Here is an 11,782-nt window from a genome sequence, read left to right as displayed (position 1 = left end):
TATTTTTCAATAGTATAACATAATGCTTAAAACACCAAAAGGGGTTCCCGTCCAGAATGGGTTAAGAATTACCTGCGGGATTTGGGGTTATCTATGCAAAGTACACAAACAATCCATTTAAATAAACATTAGACTTTAAAATCTCAAGCAATAGCGAGAATAAGATTTAACACTTGAACACAGAAATCCACATTCAGTGGGAACATTAATACAAATAACAGATCTACAAGCTCACAAAGCGCTGTGAGTTTGTAGACCTGCTATTTTTTAACAAAGAGATTTGGTGTAGAGGGAAAACGTGGTCCAAACGTGGTCAGGTCTGTTTCACTAAGTATAGACTAGAGGGTTTCATTGGTTTAGACTCATTCAGTTTGTATTCTGCTATGGAGAAAACCTGATGTAAATCTGAAAACACATTGGAGGCCATGAAGTAGAATTGATTTGATACTCACTCCGGACTAGTTCACGTTCACATTCATCAGTCATGAAAAGAGAAAACACATGGTTGGAATAGTTAGAAAATTCACCAACAGAAAGATGACTAATAATTAGCAAATTGTTAAGGAACCTGAAATATTGAATGCAATAATGGAATAGTTTAAATGAATCGACTATATTTTGTTTATTATACAAAATTAGGCCTTGCTTCATATATCATCATGATTCAGCATTCTAATTACAGTTACTGTAATTAAAAAAGGAAGAATAAGTCTGCACACCGTTTTGAAAGCTCCCCAAAAACTTTATTTACCAAGGCGGGGTAAAACACAACGTTTCGGCCTCTGTTGCCTTCGTCAGGTATATTAGATAGCAACGCATATAGTACAGGTATATATAGAGGTATAAGTGGGCAGATACAAATCAGTGACAAGCACTCACACCTGTGGACAGTCCTTATTTGGGCTTGAACTCGGCTATGACACTCAGGACAGAGAATGCAGCCATTAGGCTATCCCTGTGTGGCCACCAGGGGAAGGAATCATACACACATATACAAACATCATATCAATACCCGATCTAAGTGTAAACACAACTCACTGAGCTATACAGAGAGTAGCCTACATAATGCATTGTCATTTCCATGTAATAACGTATTCAAAACACACTTCAAAAAGACAAGACCAAAAACATACATATTTACATTTACAATGTAATGGTTTGATATCAAACTCTTCAATTAGACCGTATGGGGCCATAGTGTTAAGATTTTAAATGTGGAACATTTCTCTTTGGAGTAGGCGGCGCTCCTGATTTCCCCCTCTGGGGGGTTTGTCCACTTTTCCGATGCCTATATAGCGAAATTGGTTAATGTTGTGGCCAGCTTGTTTGAAATGTGGGTTGTCTTAAGTGCCTCTCTCGAAGAGAGTCATATGGGTCCGAGCCACTTGGTGGCGCTGGAGCACAGAACAAAACATAAACTCACGAGCTAATGTATTGGTTCGTGGAGCTGTCACTCAGAGCGGTGTCCCCGGTCCCAACCCTCAGGTATAAAACCGGTGGGCGTGAACGCTCGAGTCATTCCTAAAAAAAAATGCGCTTGGATGCACACAGCACAGCGAGTACACCAAAGTCTCAAAAATATATTTTTTTAGACGAGTCTAGAACTGACTTGCACCGTGGGGATTCGCAGCCGCAAGACGGTGTTCTTTCCACGAGCTAACTCTTCTCAAGATAAGTTTATTTAAGACTAATAACACAAGTGAGCCCGCCCGGCGACTTGTTGTTTTGTCTGCTCTCTACGTTACCGCTCCTCTCGTTGCTTCTTGTAGCTAGCGTTTGTTAGCTTGTAGCTAGCGTTTGTTAGCTTGTAGCTAGCGTTTGTTAGCTTGTCATTGGCTCAGCTTCAGCGTTGCTGCCGCTTTTTTTCTCCTCCGCTAGCCTCTCGTTAGTCGCTGACTAAACTCCTTCTAGGCCCGCAGCCTCGCTTCTTGTAGCTACAACCCTCGGTAACAGCGGGCCGACGTCAACCGATCCCCCGTCGCCTCGTTATCTACATCTACCGCAGGCTAGACTTCTCAACCCTTCCCCACAACGTGGACAACAAACAGGCCTCCCTCCTTTACACTACGGTAGGCCAACACGTGGTGCAGCCTTCAGCCATCGGCTGTAAGCTGACCACTGTGAGCTCCACACATCGCCTTTACCCCCGTAGTAGGGGAGCTAAGTGTTTATATTTTATATATATTTTATAAATATAGTTTATATTTAAAAAAAAAAAAAAAAGGTTTGTGAACAGGGGAAGGAATAGGCCATCTCCACCATGACTACAAGAGATGACCACGATGACACTGGACCCCTTCCAAAGCTCTGTTTCAACAGGGTTTGTAACAACCTCCTGTCTCCAGATGATCCCTGACGCATCGCAGGTCCCTGCGATGCGTCTACAGGCACCAGGCCTCCCGCACCAGCGGCAGTACAGCGGCACATGGACGACCCTGGATGCCCCTCCCCTGTCAGGAAGGCCCCCAGGGCCAACGCAAGCTACACCACAACCGCTTACAAAGCAGCAGCACTAGACGGTTCACGCCGCCAACCCGCTGCTTCCTTCTCCTTCTCCTCCTTTAGGACAGAGAGGAGCTTCGGCTCCCGCTTTCGCTCCAGAGACGACCTGGATCGCTACCATGACGACTTTGACGACACTTCCGAAGCCTACAGGCGACCCAGCCCAGACTACGAACCCCTCCCTCACCCCTACCAGCTGCCAGCTGGTATAGCATGGGCGGACATCATGGAACGGCAGGAACCCCTGGACGAACCGCGCTCCTTCCAGGAACCTCCTGGAGAGTACAGGGTCGTAGACCAGGTGGGTTATGAGGACGACGGAGACCTGGATGCCGACGCACAATGGACCCCCTGAGGCCCCCGAGGGGGCCCCAGCTGCCCCACGCCCACCCGTCAAGGAATGGGACCTCACCGAACTCCTACACCAGGCCGCCATCAGGTGCAAACGGGATTGGCCGGAGGTGGCACCTCCCCCAAACCCAGAGGACACTTGGCCTGGAGCGGAAAGCAGGGCCCCCACGCGGAGAGCTATCCTTCCGTTGGCCCAAGGCTTCCAGTCCACCTTCACGGCGAACTGGAGAGAACCCAGCCTGACTCCCCCAACACTTCGCCACACCAAGGTGCCAATGGACACGATTGACATGCCGTCAGTAGGTCTTGGGGAGATGCCAACCATCGGCTCGACAGTAGGAGCCTACCTGCTGGACCCCACCGCCCCACGCATCACACCTTTGGCCAAGGAACCCGCCCTGCCCACCAAGAGGGACAAGGACGCCAGCCTTGCTAGCGGTAAGCTCTTCTCCCTCATCGCCGCAGCTGGCAAGCACCACAACACCCTTGCGCTGCTACAGGGCTCCCTCACGGTCATACTCGACGGTCTGGGGAATGTCCCCACCCCTGACGAGATTGCCGAAATCAAGAGGCTCCATCAGGAGATGATAAAGTTCGTCTGCAGCTCCACAGCACTGGTCGGCAGGATGGGAACGGCAGTAATCATGTCCGAACGGATCAGATGGCTCGACGTCAGCCCCAAGCTCGACACCGCGGCCAGGAAGGAGCTACTGGACGGCCCCATCGAACCTGGTGGCCTCTTCAAGGGGGCCCTAGAAAGAATGGAATGCAACAGAGGCCTGGCTGCGAGGCCCTCGCTGCTCTCGCCCCTCGCCCAGTCCTCCTGCAACAGCGTGGGCAGCCCCCACGCACGGACCACCGCCAACGACAGTGGCCCCAGCGACGAGTAGACTACCGCGATACGGGTCGCCAGGCCCCGCACCGTGCTCGCCAACCCAGAGCAGATCCACCGGCGCTTCCACTGGGTGATCAGCCAGCTGAAGGCAGGGGCAGACGACAGCAACGCAACCGTGACCAATGTCGCCGACCCCCCGCCGCCTCGACCTCGGGCCTAGGAGAGGAGTCCCCAGGGCCGGCGGATCCCAGCAGCGGAAGTGACCCCTCGACCTCGTCTCCAGGGGAAGCGAGCTCGGATGCTTCCCCACTCCCCCACCGCCTTGGGCCTCGGCCAGAGTGTAGCAGCCCTGGGCTGCACACCGGGACCGCCCCCCAAAAGGCTAAAGCTCGTGGCACAGATCCCCACCACGGGTGGGTCTGTCGCCGAGCCGCACAAGGTTTGCACAAATGCACAAAAAAAACAACAAAAATCACACTGTCGGGGGACCATGAACCCTCTGTTAGGGACAGCCAAAGTGCTGCCCGAAGCAGAGCGGTGGGATATGAGGCCTGTGGCAGGCTTAAACGCCACCAGGGAGACGGGTCATGGCGAAATTTTCTTTGGTCATCCAGTGGGTACCACCACCAAACGAGGACCACCTCGTCTGGAGGGGATGACCAAGTCCCTTGACCGAGTGCGTAGCCCAGTGGGAACGCTACAATGCGTCCCCCTGGGTCCTACGCACCTTAGCAAAGGGATACAGACTCCAATTTGCAATGAGACCCCCCGCGTTCAGTGGAGTCCTCTTCACCGACTCGCGGGGTCAAGCGGGTCAAGTTCTCCAACAAGAGATAGCTTCTCTGCTGGAGAAAAGAGCCGTCAGAGAGGTGCCCCAGAGCCAATGTCGCAACGGGTTCTACTCCCGCTACTTCTTGGTCATTCTGGACCTCCGGGCACTCAACGGACACCTCAAGAAGTTTGCGTTCAAAATGCTGACGGCCAAGTCTCTAGTACGTACCATACGCCCAGGCGACTGGTTTACGTCCATAGACTTAAGACGCATACTTCCACATCCCCATCTAAATGGTAAATGATAAATGGTGCATTTATATAGCGCCTTTATCCAAGGCGCTTTACATAGATTGTGCATTACATTCACCCATTCACACACACATTCATACACCGATGGCGGCGGAAACCATGCAAGGTACCAACCAGCACATCAGGAGCAATTAGTGGTTCAGTGTCTTGCTCAAGGACACTTCGACACTAACTCTGGGGGATCCCGGGGTTTGAACTGGCGACCTTGCGGTTACCATCCGGAAACTCTACCCCTGAGCCACCGCCGCCCATCTACCCACCTCACAGGAAGTTCCTGCGGTTCAGGTACCAGGGGAGAGTGTACGAGTACACGGTCCTTCCCTTCGGGATGTCCCTAAGCCCCAGGGTGTTTTTGCGCTGCACAGAAACCGCCCTCGCTCCCATGCGTCAACAGGGCATTCGGGTGGCGAGCTATATCGACGACTGGCTCCTGATGGCCAGCTCGAGGGAAGAGGTAACGAGGGCCACAACCAGAGTGTTGACCCACGTGGCCTCCTTAGGGTTCGTTGTGAACCACGCCAAGAGCATGCTGGTGCCTACGCAGTTAACAGACTTCATAGGCATCAGGCTGGATTCAGTTGTGTATACGGCGAGACTGTCGGCAGACAGACTCAACGACCTACTGAAGTGTGTGTCACTGTTCACACCGGGACGCACTCTTCAATTACGCACATGCCTACGGATGGCAGGCATTATGGCGTCGGCGATCTCATTGGTACGTCTGGGGAGACTGCACATGAGACCCTTCCAGCGATGGCTTGGTTCCCTGCACATTCCCACCAAGTACGTACGCCGCCGTGTGATAGTGTCTCCGGCTTGCACACTAGCACTGAGGTGCTGGTCGGACAGACACAGACTGATGGAAGGGGTGCCCTTGGGCCTTCTCCTATCCAGGAAGGTCGTCACCACGGACGCCAGCCTCTCGGGATGGGGTGCCACACACGAGGGCAGGTCGGCCAGGGGTTTGTGGGACACATACCTGAGAAGGACCTCCCACATCAATTACTTGGAATTAATGGCGGTCTTCCTCGCTCTGAGGGTGTTCGAACCATTTCTTCAGGGACACCACGTCCTGGTCCGCACGGACAACACGACGATGATGTCCTACATCAACAGACAGGGAGGTCTCACCTCCAGACGTCTGTGCACACTGGCACACAGGCTGCTGGTGTGGTGCGACAGTCGTCTCCTTTCCCTCACAGCATGTCACGTACCGTGCCTGCTGAACTCAGCGGCGGACCTCCTCTCGAGGGGGCCACTCCGCTACGGCGACTGGTCTCTCCACCCTCAGGTGGCGAACCAGATATGGCACAACTTCGGGTTTCCGGAGGCGGATCTGTTCGCCACAAGAGAGGACGCGAAACGCCCTCTCTTCTTCTCACTGAAGGGCGAACCACCGCTGGGCCTGGACGCACTGGCGCACCAGTGGCCACAGGGTCTGCTCTATGCGTTTCCGCCACTGGAACTAATCCCGCATGTGTTGGCCAGAGTGAGATTGCAGGACGTCCAACTCCTGCTGGTAGCTCCGGCCTGGGGATCATGGAGGCAGGACGTTGTCCCCCTCCTTTACCACGAACTGTGGCAACTTCCCCTGAGGCGGGACTTACTGACGCAGGCCGGCGGAGAAATATTCCACCCGCGCCCCCAGGACCTGGACCTATGGGTCTGGCCCATGAGGGGGCCCCTCTTGGAATAGCCGGCTTGCCACAGAACGTCATGGAGACCATTCTGAGCCGCGTATACCAGACGGCGTTACAACACAGCATGGCAGCTGTTTGTGCGCTGGTGTTCGAATAGGCCAGGAGGGATCCTCCCGTTCCAAGCTCCGGTGGCTCTCATCTTGTCCTATCTACAGGAGTTCCTGGACAGAGGTCTAGGTTTATCCTCGGTGAAGGTCAACCTGGCGGCTATTTCCGCCTACCACTTGGGCATAAACAACGGTCCGGTGAGCGAGCTCCCACTGGTCCGACAGTTCATGAAGGGTGTCATGCATCTCAGGCCAGTTACTAGATCCCTGGTTCCAGCTTGGGATCTGACGGTTGTACTAGACGTGCTCACAAAGGAACCTTTTGAGCCGTTGGACACAGTGGACCTGAAGTTCCTCTCTCTGAAGACCGCTTTGCTGGTCGCGTTGACGACAGCTAAGAGGTCGAGCGACATTCACGCGCTCTCGATCAACGTGAGCTGCATGAGATTCAGTGGCGATGACACTAGGGTTACGGTCAGGCCGAACCTGTCGTTCCTCCCGAAGAATTTTCCTTCTGGCTGTGAGCCAGTGGAATTGGTGGCTTTCCATCCACCGCCCTTTGCCTTGGAGGAGGACAGGCGGTTGAATAGCCTATGTCCAGTCAGGGCGCTGAAGCTGTGCAAGGCCAGGACAGCCCCCTTCAGACAGGGGGATCAGCTTTTCGTTGATTGGGCCCCTCAAGCACAGCGGAAGGGGAAACCCGTCACGAAAGTACGGATCTCACAATGGATTGTGGAGGCCATACAACTGACTTACGCTGCCAGTGGTGTGGATCTCCCCGAGGGACTCACTCCACAAGGGGCATGTCAGCATCCTGGGCCTTAGCGAAGGGCGTTCCCATACTGGATGTGTGTGCGGCGGTGAGTTGGTCGACTTCGTCAATTTTGCCACATATTACAATCTCGATGTAGCTCCCGTGAACCTGGCCCATGCAGTCCTGGGAGCTGCCGCACGTTAGTCACGTAAGACATGAACCCTGCAGACTAGGGGGAGCACATAAGGCAGCATAGCTGTCGGCTCTTCTGAGGGATCCCTTGACCACCAGGCGGAGCCTGGTGGAGGTTCCTGGGATCCCGGCCTCTTGGAGCGGTTGCGTCTGTAGGGGGGGAAACCTCCTGGAGAGCAGGGGACAGTGGCACTGTTGGCTCCCCGGGGTTTCCCCTCACCTCTCTATCAGTGTTTTAGTTTTACCTGTTAGAGGAACTTTGGGCCATCGGGGAGTTGGCCCGGCGGCCGAGGAGGGACCTTCTCTTGGTGCCAGGTCAGTAACCTGGCTAACCCTCTCAGTCTCCCTTGCGAAAGGGACACACATTCACGTGATGGTGACGTCTCGTGTGTCTGTGTCTCTGGGAAAAGGGGGACCGTGGAGCGGTCCTGTCAGCCGGGGTGATCATACAGGAGTTTTATGATGACCCATATGACTCTCTTCGAGAGAGGCACTTAAGACAACTTCGGGTTACTTCAGTAACCTCAGTTGTATAAGTGACTCCAAGAAGAGAGTCATCGAACTGCCCGTCTGCTTTGGCAGGCGGCAGAAAAATGGTTGATAGGAATGACTCGAGCGTTCACGCCCACCGGTTTTATACCTGAGGGTTGGGACCGGGGACACCGCTCTGAGTGACAGCTCCATGAACCAATGAATTAGCTCGTGAGTTTATGTTTTGTTCTGTGCTCCAGCGCCACCAAGTGGCTCGGACCCATATGACTCTCTTCTTCGAGTCACTTATACAACTGAGGTTACTGAAGTAACCCGAAGGTTACGCTCGTCCCCGCATCTAATATTGGAGCGATGCTCGCTCATGTGGGTACGGAGGGCTCGATTAGTTTTGCCAACGTATCCCAAGCCACAGGGACATTTAATCAGATAGATCACATTAGTGGAACTGCATGTGATCACCCCACAGATCTTTAGTGATTTACCACTGTGGGGATGCGTATATGTCTGACATTTGGTAGTGAACCCACACTGTGCACAGTTACCGCACCTAAAGTTCCCCTCTGGAATGATCTAAAAATGTACTTTTTTTCCCGGCTCAGGAGTATAAGATCTGACCAGCTGGTCTCTTAAATTTGGAGGGTGCTTAAATACTAGGAGAGTATCTGAGCACACAGAAGGGAGCATTAGCTTTTTGGTTTTAATTTTGGGAGCAAGGCATTCCTCTTGCGTCTTTTTTTTTTTTAAACGGTCGGCAGCGACATCCAACCATTCCTGCTTATACCCTCTTTCTAAAAATCTGTTGGTGAGATCTGTAACTTGTGCATGATAACCAGCATCTGTGCTGCAAACCCTTCTAGCTCGATGAAATTGGCTAATAGGTAAACTTTTAGTTTTAACCAGATGAGTAGGGTGAAAACTGTCCCCTTGTAAAATAGTGTTTCTGTCTGTAGGTTTGCGATACAGATCTGTCTGTATCGTGTTATCATGTTTGATGACCAACACATCCAGAAAGCTAATTTGTGTATCACTGAACTCCAGCGTAAATTGGAGATGTCCGTTCACCGCATAGCAAAGCAGAGCAAAGTTACTATATTTACCCAGGGTATCTGGGCTAAGCTCAAGAACTTGTTTCCAGCCAGGCCCTGCTCATAGAACATTTCATGGTAGTGGTTCAATGCCTTGCTCAAGGGCACTTCAGCGGTGGTAATTTTAACGTGTCGGACCGCTGATTCGAACTGGCGACCTTCCGGTATCAGGACCGCTCCGCAATCCGTTCGGCCACCGCTGCCAATAGGCATGAAATTGTAAGAGAGTTTCTGCCGTACCAGCCCATAAAATAAACAAATCGTCAATGTAGCGTCGATATAAAGAATGTTGGAATGATAAGGGTTAACAGTAGGATCTAGCACAAACTGTTGTTCAAAACAGCCCATGTATACATTTGCGTAATTTGGGGCCATTGTGCTACCCATCGCTGTCCCTTTGGTTTGCAAATAAAAATCATTCTTGTACAGAAAATAGTTCGTAGTCAACACTAATTCAGTGAGTGCAGTGACACATGCAGTACTGGGTTTGGTAAGAGAATCTCTTAATAGTAACCATAGCAACCCATCGAGCTGTCTAACCTGTCACCGAAAACTTAGATCGGGTATTGATATGATGTTTGTATATGTGTGTATGATTCCTTCCCCTGGCTGCATTCTCTGTCCTGAGTGTCATAGCCGAGTTCAAGCCCAAATAAGGACCGTCCACAGGTGTGAGTGCTTGTCACTGATTTGTATCTGCCCACTTATACCTCTATATATACCTGTACTATCGTTGCTCTATCTAATATACCTGACAAAGGCAACAGAGGCCAAAACTTTGTGTTTTTGGTAAATACAGTTTTTGGGGAGCTTTCAAAACGGTGTGCACTTATTCTTCCTTTTTCAGTCTGTTCTTTTTTGTTCGAGCACCCGCTGAATTTACCCGGGATGTGCGTGCACCTCCTGACCACTTTAACACTTTGATTGCTGGAAGATCTCAACAGGCCTATTTGGATGTTGCTGCCATTTAACATTGCACAAAGGCCTTGTTCGGGGGCCCACAGTAAAATGTTCTCTTATAGCGAGAATCACACGCCTACATCAAAAGAAAGCTGAACTTGTCCACTTCAATTAAAAAAATACATTTTGATTTTACCATGTTCCATTCTGGAGATATTGACCTTTTTGCAACACCTGCATTTGCCTGGAAGTGGTTATCTTGAACAGCGAGCAGAGTTATGGATGGTTTAAAGTCAGAGACATTGACAGGCAGATATAAAATTGAACCCAATAAATATCCTATACATCCTATACACCGAATGAAAGCCCTGAATGTGTACTTTTACGAGGAAAAGAGTAAACATTGATCCCATGTACAGTTAGACAGTAATTGGTTATTGAATGCAGCTTGTGCCCACCAGATAACTTCAGAGAAGACATGGACGTGAACTCCTCAATATTCACAAAATAAGGCCTATAGCGACATATAAATACTATATACCGTATGAAACAGAAGACTCTCTGCTTTCATAAGAAAAAAACTTCTACTGTAGTAATAATAAAAATCACACCCATGTGAAGTGAGTGGTGCAACTCTGTCAGAGTTGCACCACTCACTTCACATGGGTGTGATTTTTATTATACGAAATACGACAGAACAGAGATTAAATAAATCAACAAATGCAAACAACTTTAAAGGGAAAAAAACTAGTTAAAAGGGCAAAAAAACAAAGCAAAAGAAAAATGTTAACATTTAATATAAGTAGTAGTAGTCAGTCAGAGTAAGATATGTAACACACATCCTCCACTGGTGCTGAGCCAAAACTGTAGAAACAGTCAACATAATATTAAGCAGGGGGCAGGGCTCGCAACTCACTTTAAGATGAGTTTCAGATTTTACGGGGGCCAGTTTCGAATTGCAGCCATCCGTAGGTGCCCTTTGAGAGCGGTTTTGAAGGAGTCAAGGGATTCGCATGTCTTAATGACTGTTGGTAGGGCGTTCCACATTTTGGTGGCATAGGAGCGAAAAGAATTTAGTCCCTTGTTTGTGCCGAATCTGGGTTGAACATGGTTCGTTGCACTCCCTCTGGTGTTGTGGGTGTGGACTTCGTTAACATTAAGGAAGTATCTACTCAGGTACATGGGTATCTTGGTGGAGTATCGAATCTTGTGGACCAGACCCATTGCAAGATGCTGTACTCTGTCGCCGACCCTAAGCCATGCCAGTCTGTCAAAGTGGGCAGGGGTGAGGTGGGTTCGGGGGGTGAGGCCAAGTAGGAGCCTGACCAGTTTGTTTTGGGAGGTCTGGAGCCTAGTTGTAAGGGCCTTTGAGGTGCTGTGGTACCAGGAGGTGTAAGTAAACTGTAGCATAGTACCTTGCTGTAGGCTTTGTAAACTGTAGCATAGTACCTTGCTGTAGTAGGCTTTGTAAGCATAGTACCTTGCTGTAGTGTAGGCTTTGTAAACTGTAGCATAGTACCTTGCTGTAGGCTTTGTAAACTGTAGCATAGTACCTTGCTGTAGTAGGCTTTGTATTGCATAGTACCTTGCTGTAGGCATTGTAAACTGTAGCATAGTACCTTGCTGTAGGCTTTGTAAACTGTAGCATAGTACCTTGCTGTAAGCTTTGTAAACTGTAGCATAGTACCTTGCTGTAGGCTTTGTAAACTGTAGCATAGTACCTTGCTGTAGGCTTTGTAAACTGTAGCATAGGTCCCACTCCCCAGCTTCTCTGTCAGGATGAAGTCAGCTAGTTTCGGAGGGGCGAAGCTGGAAGTCGCAGCCATGGTGCTGTAACTGGT

Source organism: Electrona antarctica, assembly GCF_951216825.1.
Source record: "Electrona antarctica genome assembly, chromosome: 3".
Taxonomy (NCBI): Eukaryota; Metazoa; Chordata; class Actinopteri; order Myctophiformes; family Myctophidae; genus Electrona; species Electrona antarctica.
Note: the sequence above shows the minus strand (reverse complement) of the source record.